General features: G+C 39.8%; 1 long non-coding RNA gene across 1 annotated transcript; it reads right to left on the bottom strand.

Annotated features, from left to right (window-relative positions):
• Positions 1 to 2,143: 2,143 nt before the first annotated feature.
• LOC132113980 (uncharacterized) lies at positions 2,144 to 3,973 on the bottom strand. Its single transcript, XR_009425235.1, has 3 exons — positions 3,757 to 3,973; positions 2,930 to 3,024; positions 2,144 to 2,347 (listed from the first exon to the last, which is right to left on the bottom strand). It is a non-coding gene; the product is annotated as an uncharacterized LOC132113980 (long non-coding RNA).
• Between the last annotated feature and the right edge of the window lie 8,901 nt (positions 3,974 to 12,874).

Here is a 12,874-nt window from a genome sequence, read left to right as displayed (position 1 = left end):
AGTGGTAAGTCATCTAACCGACCTCCTGATGGGCTTCTTCAACCACTGTCTGTCCCTTCGAGACCCTGGTCGCTCTAGATTTTGTTACCGCCCTCCCGCCCTCTAATGGCATGACGGTCGTTTTGACCGTAGTGGACCAGTTCTCGAAGGCGGCACATTTCATTCCCTTGCCTAAATTACCGACAGCCAAGGAGACAGCGGTCACTGTTTTAGATCACGTCTTTCGGCTTCATGGCCTCCCAATAGACGTGGTTTCGGACAGGGAATCTCTGTTTATATCCAAATTTTGGAAAGAGTTTTGCAAATTGTTAGGGGCGTCAGTTAGTTTGTCGTCGGGTTATCACCCCAAAAGCAACGGACAATCTGAGCGAGCCAACCAAGATTTAGAGAGGACGTTGCGATGTTTGGTCTCCAAGAATCCTTCTTCCTGGAGTCAACAACTCTCTATGGTGGAGTAAAAGTGTGGCTTCAACCAGTAACATTCCTCTGCGATCCGTTTCTAATAAATTAGCTCCCAAATTTATCGGCCCGTTCACTATCACCAAAATCATTAGTCCAGTGACAGTCCGCCTCAAACTACCTCCTGCGTACAGGAAAATACACCCTGCCTTTCATGTGTCCAAAATTAAACCCGTGTTTTATGCACGTATTAATCCGCCTACTCCGGTTCCCCCGCCGCCGCGTCTCTTAGATTGGGAACCGACATATTCGGTTAATCGTATTCTGGACTCGAGACGGAGGGGACGAGGATTCCAGTATCTGGTGGACTGGGAAGGTTACGGTCCGGAGGAGAGGAGTTGGGTACCTGCAAGGGACATACTTGATCACTCCCTTATTGATGACTACAATCAGCAGGTAGGCCCTTCTGGGAACTCCAGGAGGAGTTCTTAGAGGGGGGGGGGGTACTGTCACGGTTGGTAAACCGTGATGTCAGGGTGTTTACACTTTGTGGTGAATTCAGTGTGTTCCGCGTCTGTACTGATTAGTTGTGGGCGTCTCCGTTACTTGTATCAGCAACAGCTGCCACTCATTACTCATCCACTATAATATGGCTTGTCTCACATCTTGTGTTTGTGAGATCGTTGTCTTATGTTCGATGTGGTTCCCCTGTTCGTTGGCTCTCAGTGTTGTTTTGCGTTTGGATGTCTGTGTTTTCCCTAGAACCTCATCCACTCTCCGCACGTTCACTCAGCCACGGAAACTTACCTTCGGCTCTGTTCACCGCAGTTCCTGTGCCACTCTCTCCTGCTGCCTACACGCCGACGTCATCCGGATTACTCACCTTCTCTCTGCCCTCAACTGGATTCCTCACCTCTTCACCATCACCATGGATTATCGTTGTCTCATCGTCCCTGTTTGTTTGTGTATTCAGATTCATATAATCTCATTAAACTTGTTAACTCGCATTTGCTTCCAGACTGTCCTTTCACCCACCGTCACAGAACTCCACTGGAGCCATCAAATGAGCATCAATTGTATTGCAAGCACTTCCTCACCGCTTGTTCTCTACAAGTATGTTTCATAATGTCTTCAGTCAAGTGACCATCACTGAGGGTCTGATTAAATTTAAATTTAAATGATTACTGATCACACACACACACACACACACACACACACTCACAATAGTAATCACTCACTGAAATTATATTGTAAAACAGTGATTAATATTTTGATAACCTGACGTACACCACACATTATCGAAATACCCAAAACATTCAGTGAAGTGCATTCTTTCCATTTAAAAAAAGGGCAAAACCCTCTACAAGTAGGTCTATCCACACTTCCCTGAATCATGCCGGTCTACCAAAACTGAAAAATGTCCAAAACAACAAATCAAACCAAAAGAGCTTTACTGATGTCGCTTGCAAAGGAGGGAAGAATATTACATGTTTTTTCTCAGTCTGAACGGAAAAATGCATGAAAATGTGTTCATGGCGAAAGTAGGTAGTCTTAGTCTGAGTAAAGATAAATTATTGACAGTGAAACCTGAGATGTGACATCAGAGAGTCCTGACTGCTGTGGACACAGCTTCCTCTTCTTTCTCCTCTTCATTATCAGAAGCCTGTGATAGATAAGCCAGGTTAAATGATTAAAACTGAAATAATAAGTTCAATAAACCCAGGAGGAAAGGCATCAGTCACACACCTTGCGTTTGCTGCCTCTGTCGTGGTCAGATTCAGATGAGCTCTTCTCGATGCAGATAAACTCTTTACTCTTAAAGCTGTTTTTCCACCTTATTTCTTTCTCTCCTTTTCTCCTCCAATCTTCTGCTAAACTTCCACCTTCCCTCCTTTCGTTTTCTTTTCTCCAAATGCAGAAGTCATGATTGTGTCTTTGTAAAGCAGGACTGCAAGTAACAACCATTGCATCATTCAGTGAAGTGTGAGAAAGAAAATCTGCAAGGATGCGTTTAAATTGATCAAAAGTGATAGTAAGGACATGTATAATGTTACAAAATTCTGTCATTCTGTTTCAAACAAATGGTGTTCTTTTCATTTCTATTCATCAAGGAATCCTGAAAAAAAGTAGGCTATCACAGTAGTCTTCAGCAACTCTTTCGAACATTCATTATAATCATAAAAGTATCTTGAGCAGCAAATCATCATATTAGAACGATTTCTGAAGAATCATGTGACACTGAAGACTGGAGTAATGATGCTGAAAATTCAGCTTCACATCACAGAAATAAATGACATTTTACAATATATTCAAATAAAAAAAAACAGTTCTCTTAAATTTTAATTATGTCACCATATTGCTGTTTTTACTGTGTCCTTAAGCAAATAAATTCAGACTTGATGAATATATTATAAACTGCATTGTATGATTATTTTGGTGACTTAATGATTTCTTTGATGTAATCTAATATATCTTACCCAGTAATATAATTGTAATATAAAGTATGTGTTTGATAGATCTGTTTGCTCACTTAGTAACAGATGCCACTTCTCCTCCACTTGCTCTGTACTCTTTCATGGCTTTCTCATATTGTTTTTTAGCCTGTTCTGCTTTTCCGTCCCCCTCCTGCGAAACACACAAGAGACATTAAGCTGAAAATACTGATGAATCAAATAAACAAATCTGTTGACTCAATAACAGCACAGCATCAGGAGTTTATGCTTTAGTCATCTGAGGCACAATAAAACAAACCACAGACAAATAATTCAGTACTTGGTTAATAAATGTATTCAGTGGTCCAGCAGACATTTGAAAGAAAAAAAAAAACTATATGCATAAAATATGACATTTGCCACAGAACTAATATCCATAAACAATATGTTTTTGATTCATGAAAGAGTCAAAATGACATATATTAAATTACAATCCCTCACAATTTCCTGCTATGAATTCAGTTCAAACATACAGACACAGTTTCAGTTGTGGATGTGCAATCATTGTTTACATTTTTTTGCCAACTTGTATGAAATGCATGTTTTAGTATGTCCACCAGTGATGTCACCGCGATAATTGCATACTGAATTGTGGCTTTTACTAACATCGAATCATGGGTTACTGATGGAAAGTCATTTGAATATCTGTTAATTAAGTGTGTTTTGTTTCGGGTTTCACTTTCTGGACTGTTGAACAGATGCCAGTAGATGTATTAAGGTATTACACTGTGTTGCTAATTTTATGCCATTTTAAGACAGTAACAAACAAGAATGATGTCAAAAGCACCAGTATGCATCTCTCTGATGCATTTATTCTAACAGATATTGATATGTAAATACTGAGAAGCATAAAAAAGTACAATACCTCTTTCTGTGGTTTTTTCTCTATGTTCTCCTTCACCACTTTCTTGGGCTTCTTTTCAGCTTTTTACCAAAGTTGTGATCTGGCCCTCTTCTTTCATTCTTTCCAGGTAAGCATCATGCTGGTCTTCATCAGAATCGCTGTAGTCATCTGCTTCTTTCATGCCCTAACACACACAAACAGTTCGATAACTATTGTCAGTGTAACCCATTACTGCGTATGCATCTGTGCTGTCCACAGAAAGTTAATGTAGTAAAAGTGTGTCGCAGTCTGGGGCACTTTAGTATAAACACACACAGAGTCTGGATCATAGAATTAGAGCGTCAAACGCTCTTCCTGCTTATTCCCATGAGCGCAGATCCATCAACAGAATGGGTTGTTTATTTAGTTAAAACCAGCTTCAGATTGTGTGACCATCCGTGCTTGAACACGACATGCATGTGCATTTGGGTGTGTCCGGAGAAAAAGCTCCTTACGTAATCTATTTGGTTATAAATCAGACAGCATTTGGAAAAAGACATGATAGTCCTCTGTGGGAAAGAGTAAGAGAAAGGATACAAGTGAAAGAAAATAAAATTATTATATGGACAATGGATACTGCACACATTAAGGCTGGGCCATGTGACATAATTTGACTTTATAATGTTATTAACCACCACAGCGAATAATGTGATCATTTTATGTTTTATGAGAGAAAAGACCATTATAATTTTATATATGTAATTTATTCCTGTGATCAAAGCTGATTTTCTGCATCATTACTCCAGTCTTCAGTGTCACATGATCCTTTAGAAATCATTCTGATATTCTGCTTAAGAAACATTTATTGTATTGTTAACGTTGAAAACAGATGAGCTGTTTAATATTTTATATATATATATATATATATATATTGTTTTCAGGATACTGCATTTACTTGAAATAAATTTTTTGTAACATCCTAAATGTTTTTTTTTGTTAAACTTTTGAACAATATAATCTATATAAAATATTTTTTTCTTGTGTTGACCTGGAACACACAATGGTAAGTTCACATGCACTAATTTACATTAAAATAAAATCCAACCTGATTTTACATTCAGAATGTTCTATGAATCCTGAATTGCAATTCGATTCACATATTTGTTCACATGTTCATTTCATGTAAATGAAACAAAACCCATCTTGCCGCAATGTCACCGAGCCCACAGCCGGACAGTAACGGAGTACATTTACTTGAGTACAGTACTTAAGTACAATTTTGAGGGATCTGTACTTTACTCGAGTATAATTTTTGGGTAGTACTCATGACTTTACTCAAGTACATTTCTATCCATAACCGTAAGTACCCATTACTTCTTCGGCCCCGTCCACACAGAGGACTAGCTTAATCTTTTTTTCCTCGTCTCTCAAGAAATATCCTTGTCCACACGAAACCACAAAGCGATGTAGTATACATGCCAGACCAGACCAGCATGTGGCGCTGTAATTCTGCACAGACATACACTTAAAACGGAGAAGAAGACATGGACTTGCTCATAAACCTTGCGCGTGGTGGGTTGTGTGTCGTCATATATATCACATACACAAACGATGTGTCGTCATATATAATATCACATACACAGACGCAAAGAAAAATGTAATTCATTTATTTGACAAATTCAATTCCTTGAGGCCTCTCCTCAGGAGGTTAGACCCTAATTTGTTAGCTACTGTAAATGAAGAGATATGAAATAGCTAGATCTTATCAATAAACATTTATTAATTCATAGCCTAATGCAACAATTACATAAGTAAACTCTCAAAACATTATAATTATGACATTTCATTTTTAAATTTTCATGTAACAGTCTAAAGCTAAATAAATAGCTGTTCTTGCCTTTCATTTCAGACGTCTGCTTCTAGGGGCCGTTCACATATCGCATCTTTTTCGCGCTCAAGGTCGTTATTTCAACCGTAGGTGCGCGGCCGCGGTGAGCACGCTCATAATGGAAGCAACGTGGTGCGCTACTTTTTCCAGGCGGGTTTTTCCTTCTCATCTCCAGAAATATATCTAGTAGTAAAGCTAATGCGAGCCGAGGTGAGGCTAGAAATCAATTAATCCTTTGCTGATACTTCTTCGTCTTCATCATGGAGAGCGCAGTTTGGTTGCATAGCAACGACAGACGCCATGGGAGCGCAAGCGTTTGGTCTAAAACGGCGCCCAGTGACGGATGGTGTAGCAATATTGTTGTCCGGGTGGAAATCGGGAGAAATTCGGGAGAAAGGTCGGTCCGGGAGATTTTCGGGAGGGGCTTTGAAATTCGGGAGTCTCCCGGAAAATTAGGGAGGGTTGGCATGTATGTGTCTGACTAGGGGCGAGACGTGGGCTGATGACGTCACCGTTTCAGAAAATGTATGGATTCTCCGTCCAAACAAAAACGCAAAGGCGGCGTTTTCAAATGTATCCACTCTGGGACCCGGTTTCAAAAAACATCGCTTTCACTATTCCAAAACGGCGGATCCGTGTGGACGAAACGCCTATCCGATAAACAATTTGTGCGTATCCACAGAAACGCGTCTCCGTGTGGACTGGAAAAAATAAAAAACTCGGAAACCCTATCAAACGTGGATTGTGCAGACCCCACTGATTGGGACAGCCTATCAGCAATCACCTTCAGCTTTCCTCCAAAGACTTCATGACATTTGATTGAATTGAAGTACAGTACACACACACACACTGACAACACAGAGAGTTGTCACACATAGATTGTGTATGTGAGAATGGTGTTATTCAGCTGAAACCATTTTCTTTTGCCTTTGCCTGTATGTCATTGCTTAATACTGTCACGCAAATTAGCTGAATTTAATTTTTCCTTTGTACGCTGACCTAAACACAGCTAATTAGCAGATTTTCTTCAATCATTATTATTCTCTCTTTTTCTATGCTGCGTGTGTATAACATGGTTAGGTTCAGAGATGTGTCAGAACATTGCTATATTGCCTTCTTTGCTGATTTAGGTTTATTGATTTGATTTTTGAAAAAAACAGAGAAACTCACATGTACCCCCAATTGTTTGCTGAATTTTCTGAAATTATACATTAATGTAAGCTGAGAATTTGCATTGATGTTCTTGAGTATGCGGTGTGTTTAACAGTCAGGTTCAAATGTGGGAGCAAAAATCCATTAAAACTCTAGCAGAGGTTTGTCAGAGCGTTGCCATTCATTGTGCCATTGCCTTGTGGGCAAGTGAGAAATGTTAAATACAGCAACATGGTAAAAAGATGAAAATGACTTGATTTTACTTTCAATTCCTTTTACATTCTCCAAGGTATTAACATTAACATTTTTCATAACTCCATGTAGGACGACTCTGTACATAAATGTAAGCACTAGAGCCTGACCGATATATCGGCCGGCCGATATTATCGGCCGATATAAGCTAATTGCATTTAAATCGGCATCGGCATTTATAACGGCCGATGAAACATGAGAAACAGAGTCTCATGCTTCACTCATGTTATGAGTGTTGCAAAGTGTGCCCACCAGAGGGAGCTCTGCAGCTCCAGAGTTAACAACAGTGCCAGAAGTCCACTACAGAAGAAAGCGATCAGCCAAGCCACGGAGATGTAACTTACTGTTTTGACGGTGAGTCTGTCGTTCGTCATGTGAAATGATTGTAGATTTAGTTCATACCCTGTATATAAAAACTGTGTGGTAGTTCTAGCTAACGGTCCTATCATTATCACTTCTAAATATTCTGTAACATCACTTACAGCCGCTAATGCATTGCTATATTAGATTAGCCACACAGCTAATACCATGTTTATCAGTGGAAGAGCGCGAACGTTAATAGGAGGTCAAACTATAACGTTAGCGTTTAACTTATTCTTATTCTATTGCGGTGTGTTTCCCACATAATGACCGCGTAATTGGGCCTTTCACACAGGACGCGGTATGCACGGCGCTTGCCGCTGGGTTCAGTGTTGCCCTTCAGATACAACGCGATTTGCGCTGCGCTATGGCGTAGGCGGAGTTTTAAAAACGTTTAGCGGGAGCTCTTTCATATTCTGTTGTTCCTCCTTTCAGTCAGCAGCAAACATGTATCTGTCCCGTTGTAAGAAGCGAGTGATAGCGCTAGTCCTGCTGATGAGAATTAAGAGAGAAGCAAGGAAGAAGAGGCTACCCTCAGGTCCAGAGAACAATTTGGTGAATTCAGGCTGGTTACGTTACTCTAACGCTAATAGCTTCCTTTTTAGCAGGCCCCTTAAATGCTTGCTATTAACTTGTTTGAAGGTGGTTCTTCTCCAAATTGACAGCGGTGTGTTCATGACACTAACGTTAACCATTCAACTTCGAATTGATTCCGTAATCTTCCGGTAATAGAAGGCAAGACTATGTTCTGTGAGAGCAAATATAGTGTAGTTACAGTAACTACAGTAGGTGCGTCAGGAATGATGAAATGTGAGCTGAACTAGCGCTTTTTTTTATTTTTTTTTTACATATTGTTTCAAAGCAGCTTTACAGACATAACAGGAAAATGTTGAAATAATATTGTTAAATATAAGTAGGTAATACCTATTGCTTGACAAATAAAAAAAATATATATATTTCTCATTTTTGCCTATGTAGGAGATCCCAGTTTATTATTATTATAATTCTAATGATGACATGAGTAATGATACATGGTGATATTATTAATACACATGCTTATTCTTTCTCTGTCTCTCTTTCTGCCTACAGATGGCTGGAAAAGGTGAATGCTGTAGCAGCAAAGTGTGGGACTACTTCTGCAAATACTTTAACTTTAGTATTATAATTTATTTACAGTACACACATAGACTGTTAAAACCAGCTTCAACTGGAAGAAAGTAAAAGTGTTAAATGTTTAAAACCAGACTGTTTTTTGATCATTAAAAATATATACTTTTGATGTGCAATTGTTTAGTCATTGAGACTGTAATCTAAGGCTTTTTTTTTTAACAGAATCCATTCTGGAAAATGGTTTATACAGCCCACATACATAGAACAGGCAGATATTTTGCTATTGAATGTTGTGTAAATGCAGTTTATAGGAAATGGGTCTAATATCCAGATTATTTTTTTAAATCAAAATATCGTCTTATAAATCGGCTCTTTTCGAGTTAATATCGGCATCGGCCCCCAAAAATCCATATCGGTCGGGCTCTAGTAAGCACTGTGGCAGTAGTAATGCAATATTCAGAAAATTTACTCTTGTACTCTTGATACTCAAGTACTTTTAAAAACAAGTACTTCAGTACTTTAACTTAAGTAGACGTCTGACTGTAGTACTTTTACTTGTACTTGAGTAAAATTTAGCTAGGGGTATCTGTACTTTTATTAAAGTATTGAAGCTGTGTACTCTGTCCGCCTCTGCTGAGCTAGCATTCGTTTTATTCGTTAAGTTATAAAAATCTGGTTCTGGTCCTTGTGTGACAGCAGAAATAGATGTACACCGCATGGTGATGTAAGAAGGGATCTTACAGTCTAAAGGTAAACGTGCAGGTGCAGGAAGGTGGGCTATGTACGGATATCATACCTGAAAAATAAATAAATAAAATACTTACTCATTCAAACATGATGAGTCTTAAATATAAACCGTGTGTATGTAAGATTTTGAGAGAAAAAACACTGTATTACTTGATGTGAAACGATTTCTTTCTCTTTCTTTTTGAACAGATTGACAGACTTGTGCTGATAGAGACCTCGTGTGGTGATCTAGAGTAATGACAGAGGTTTCATCATTTCAGCACAAACTGAGCTTCTTTATCAGGAAAAATGTTTTTACAAACTGCAATAATGAGTGAGAGCTTATTTTAAAAGCACGTACTATGTTTAAAACTGACATCATAAATATCCTTATTACAACTGGTTATTTTTTTTCCCCTCTATATTTGTCTCACACTGAAAGGCAATTTGTCTCTCATATATTTCATTCTGTGGTGTAAAGTGAGGAATATAATAATAATAATAATAATAATAATAATAATAATAATAATAATAATAATAATAATAATAATAATACAATACTTTAGATATCCGATTATCTTCTGATGGTCAATTTTCCAGTCGAATTAACAGGGAACATCATCGATTATGATTTTGTACCAGAACTGGTGGATTTAAACTTGAGTGAAAATTGATAGAAGATGTGCAAAACATGGTAGACATTTTCTTCAGTAGATGTTTGTTAGTCAGCAATTAATTATAGCCAAATTTCACCTGTGGTCGATGCATGTTGAGTATTCATTATGAGCCTTGCCGCTGTAACAGAAACAGCTTATTAACCTACTAAATAATGTCTTTGTAAACATTTAAACTTTATTCATGTAAATAGAATGTGTATACGTTTGGTCTTGGCGGACTAGATCTGCTATGCTACTGCTGCTGCTGCAGAGTGAGTAAAATTGCTTCTGCTAAATGCTCAGGTCATGGAATTAAAAGAAAACATGCTGCTGTTGCTAGAAACAGGAGGATTCCTGCAGTGGATCTAGGCACTTGGTGCTGGGGAGGTGTGTAGACATAGCATTCATTGAATATGTCCTGGTTATATTGGTAAACAGTAATGAGTACTGATTGACTGATTGATGTGTTTTTGTTGTTGTTTTCAGTGTGTTCAGTGTCTGTGGTGTTTGTGCTTGTCTGGTGTTTTCAGCTGATGGTTCTATTTGGTCTTTTAGGAGGGTTTCACATCTACATAAGACACGTCCGGTGAGTGACACTTAAGATCATCATTGTGCATTTGACATGCAAATATTAAGAGAGTTAATGATAATGTGGTTTAGGAAAGAAACTGAGAATGGGAAGATTTAGAGAATGACATGAACACACATCAGAAGATTCATTAGACCAGCAGCAGATCATTACATCACAAATGACTTCGTAATCTCACAGATTCTTACCTGTACACAGCCGGAGATCAGTATAAAGCCAGAAGACATTTTCTACAGTTTAAGTAATGAAGCTCTTCTTTAATTTCAGAGTTTTAGAAAAAGCCCTAGGGTTATGCACGCATGGCCCATTTATGACGGCCTTCAAAGCTACTACTTTCAGTGTGGCAGGTTGGCCCGATTGGGCGATTGGACAACTTCCTGTCACAGAGGTTCCTGCCACTCACGTTCCTCAGTACCCTATGCAGGAGGGTCTTTCACATCCATATCGTCAAGATACACAGGAAGCTCTTTAGGGTCGCTTTAGAGGGCGAAGCTTACCAATACCGTGTTCTTCCGTTTGTACTGTCTCTAGCTCCTCAAACGTTCACAAAGAGGCTGGATATTTTAATGAATATAGACAGAATCTGTATCTTCCATTCCAACCTCTCCCACCACCATGGACAAGACCAAAGAACTGTCAAAGGATGCTACAAGATTGTAGATCTGCACAAGGCTGGAATGGGCTACAAGACCATCAGCAAGAACCTTGGTGAGAAGGAGACAACTGTTGGTGCGATTATTCAGAAATGGAAGAAATACAAAAAAAAAAAAAAAAATCAATCTGCCTTGGTGGGAAAACTTGCAAAATCAGCAGGGGATCAAATAAATATTTTCATCTTGGATATTTAGGGAACAAGATAATGCGATGCTGGCCATTCCCGTACCTGCGATAGCACTTCCTTCGTAATTGTGGAAATCTGATGAATTTTGAGCATATGAGCCTACGTGACGTACAGTCGTGGCCAAAAGTTTTGAGAATTACAAATATTAGTTTTCAAAAAGTTTGCTGCTAAACTGCTATTAGATCTTTGTTTCAGTTGTTTCTGTGATGTACTGAAATATAATTACAAGCATTTCATACGTTTCAAAGGCTTTTATCGACAATTACATGACATTTATACAAAGAGTGAGTATTTGCAGTGTTGGCCCTTCTTTTTCAGGACCTCTGCAGTTCGACTGGGCATGCTCTCAATCAACTTCTGGGCCAAATCCTGACTGATAGCAACCCATTCTTTCATAATCACTTCTTGGAGTTTGTCAGAATTAGTGGGTTTTTGTTTGTCCACTCGCCTCTTGAGGATTGACCACAAGTTCTCAATGGGATTAAGATCTGGCGAGTTTCCAGGCCATGGACCCAAAATTTCAACATTCTGGTCCCCTAGCCACTTAGTTATCACTTTTGCCTTATGGCACGGTGCTCCATCGTGCTGGATAATGCATTGTTCTTCACCAAACTGTTGTTGGATTGTTGGAAGAAGTTGCTGTTGGAGAGTGTTTTGGTACCATTCTTTATTCATGGCTGTGTTTTTGGGCAGAATTGTGAGTGAGCCCACTCCCTTGGATGAGAAGCAACCCCACACATGAATGGTGCCAGGATGCTTTACTGTTGGCATGACACAGGACTGATGGTAGCGCTCACCTTTTCTTCTCCGGACAGGCCTTTTTCCAGATGCTCCAAACAATCGGAAAGGGGCTTCATCGGAGAATATGACTTTGCCCCCAGTCCTCAGCAGTCCATTCACTATACTTTCTGCAGAAGATCAATCTGTCCCTGATGTTTTTTTTTTTTGAGAGAAGTGGCTTCTTTGCTGCCCTTCTTGACACCAGGCCATCTTCCAAAAGTCTTCGCCTTACTGTGCGTGCAGATGAACTCACACCTGCCTGCTGCCATTTGAAGCTGCTGGACAGGCAGCCCCTGCCCTGCATGCCATGGCCCTCCTGCAGGTCTACCAGGCCAAGGCATTAAAGCAGCTGCACGAGGGTAGTTCTGACCCAGGTGTAATGCAGGAACTGCGCACCATGACCTTGCCCTATGGGCGACGAAAGTCACGGCGCGGTCCCTGGGTCAGACAATGTCCGCCTTGGTTGTCAAGGAACGCCACCTTTGGCTTACCATGGCAGATATGAGAGATGGCGCTCCCCAGACCATCTTGCTGGCTCACGAGAACCATCAGACTCGGCTATGCGATTCAGTTCACCTGGCATCCTCCCAAGTTCAGGGGCATATGGTTCACCTCTGTGCTGGACAAGGATACTCCCGTCTTGTGAAATCGCTGTCCTTCTGGCAAAGGATGCGATAGAGCTGGTCCCTCCAGCCAATATGAAGTCGGGGTTTTACAGCCCGTACTTCATTGTACCGAAGAAAGGCAGTGGGTTACGCATTCTCAACTACCTTGATGACTGACTCATACTGGCCCAGTCCCGAGCT

The sequence above is a fragment of the Carassius carassius genome, chromosome 33, assembly GCF_963082965.1.
Source record: "Carassius carassius chromosome 33, fCarCar2.1, whole genome shotgun sequence".
NCBI classification, from domain to species: Eukaryota; Metazoa; Chordata; class Actinopteri; order Cypriniformes; family Cyprinidae; genus Carassius; species Carassius carassius.
The sequence above is the reverse complement of the archived record's forward strand: the minus strand, read 5'-3'. Positions and strand labels throughout refer to the sequence as shown.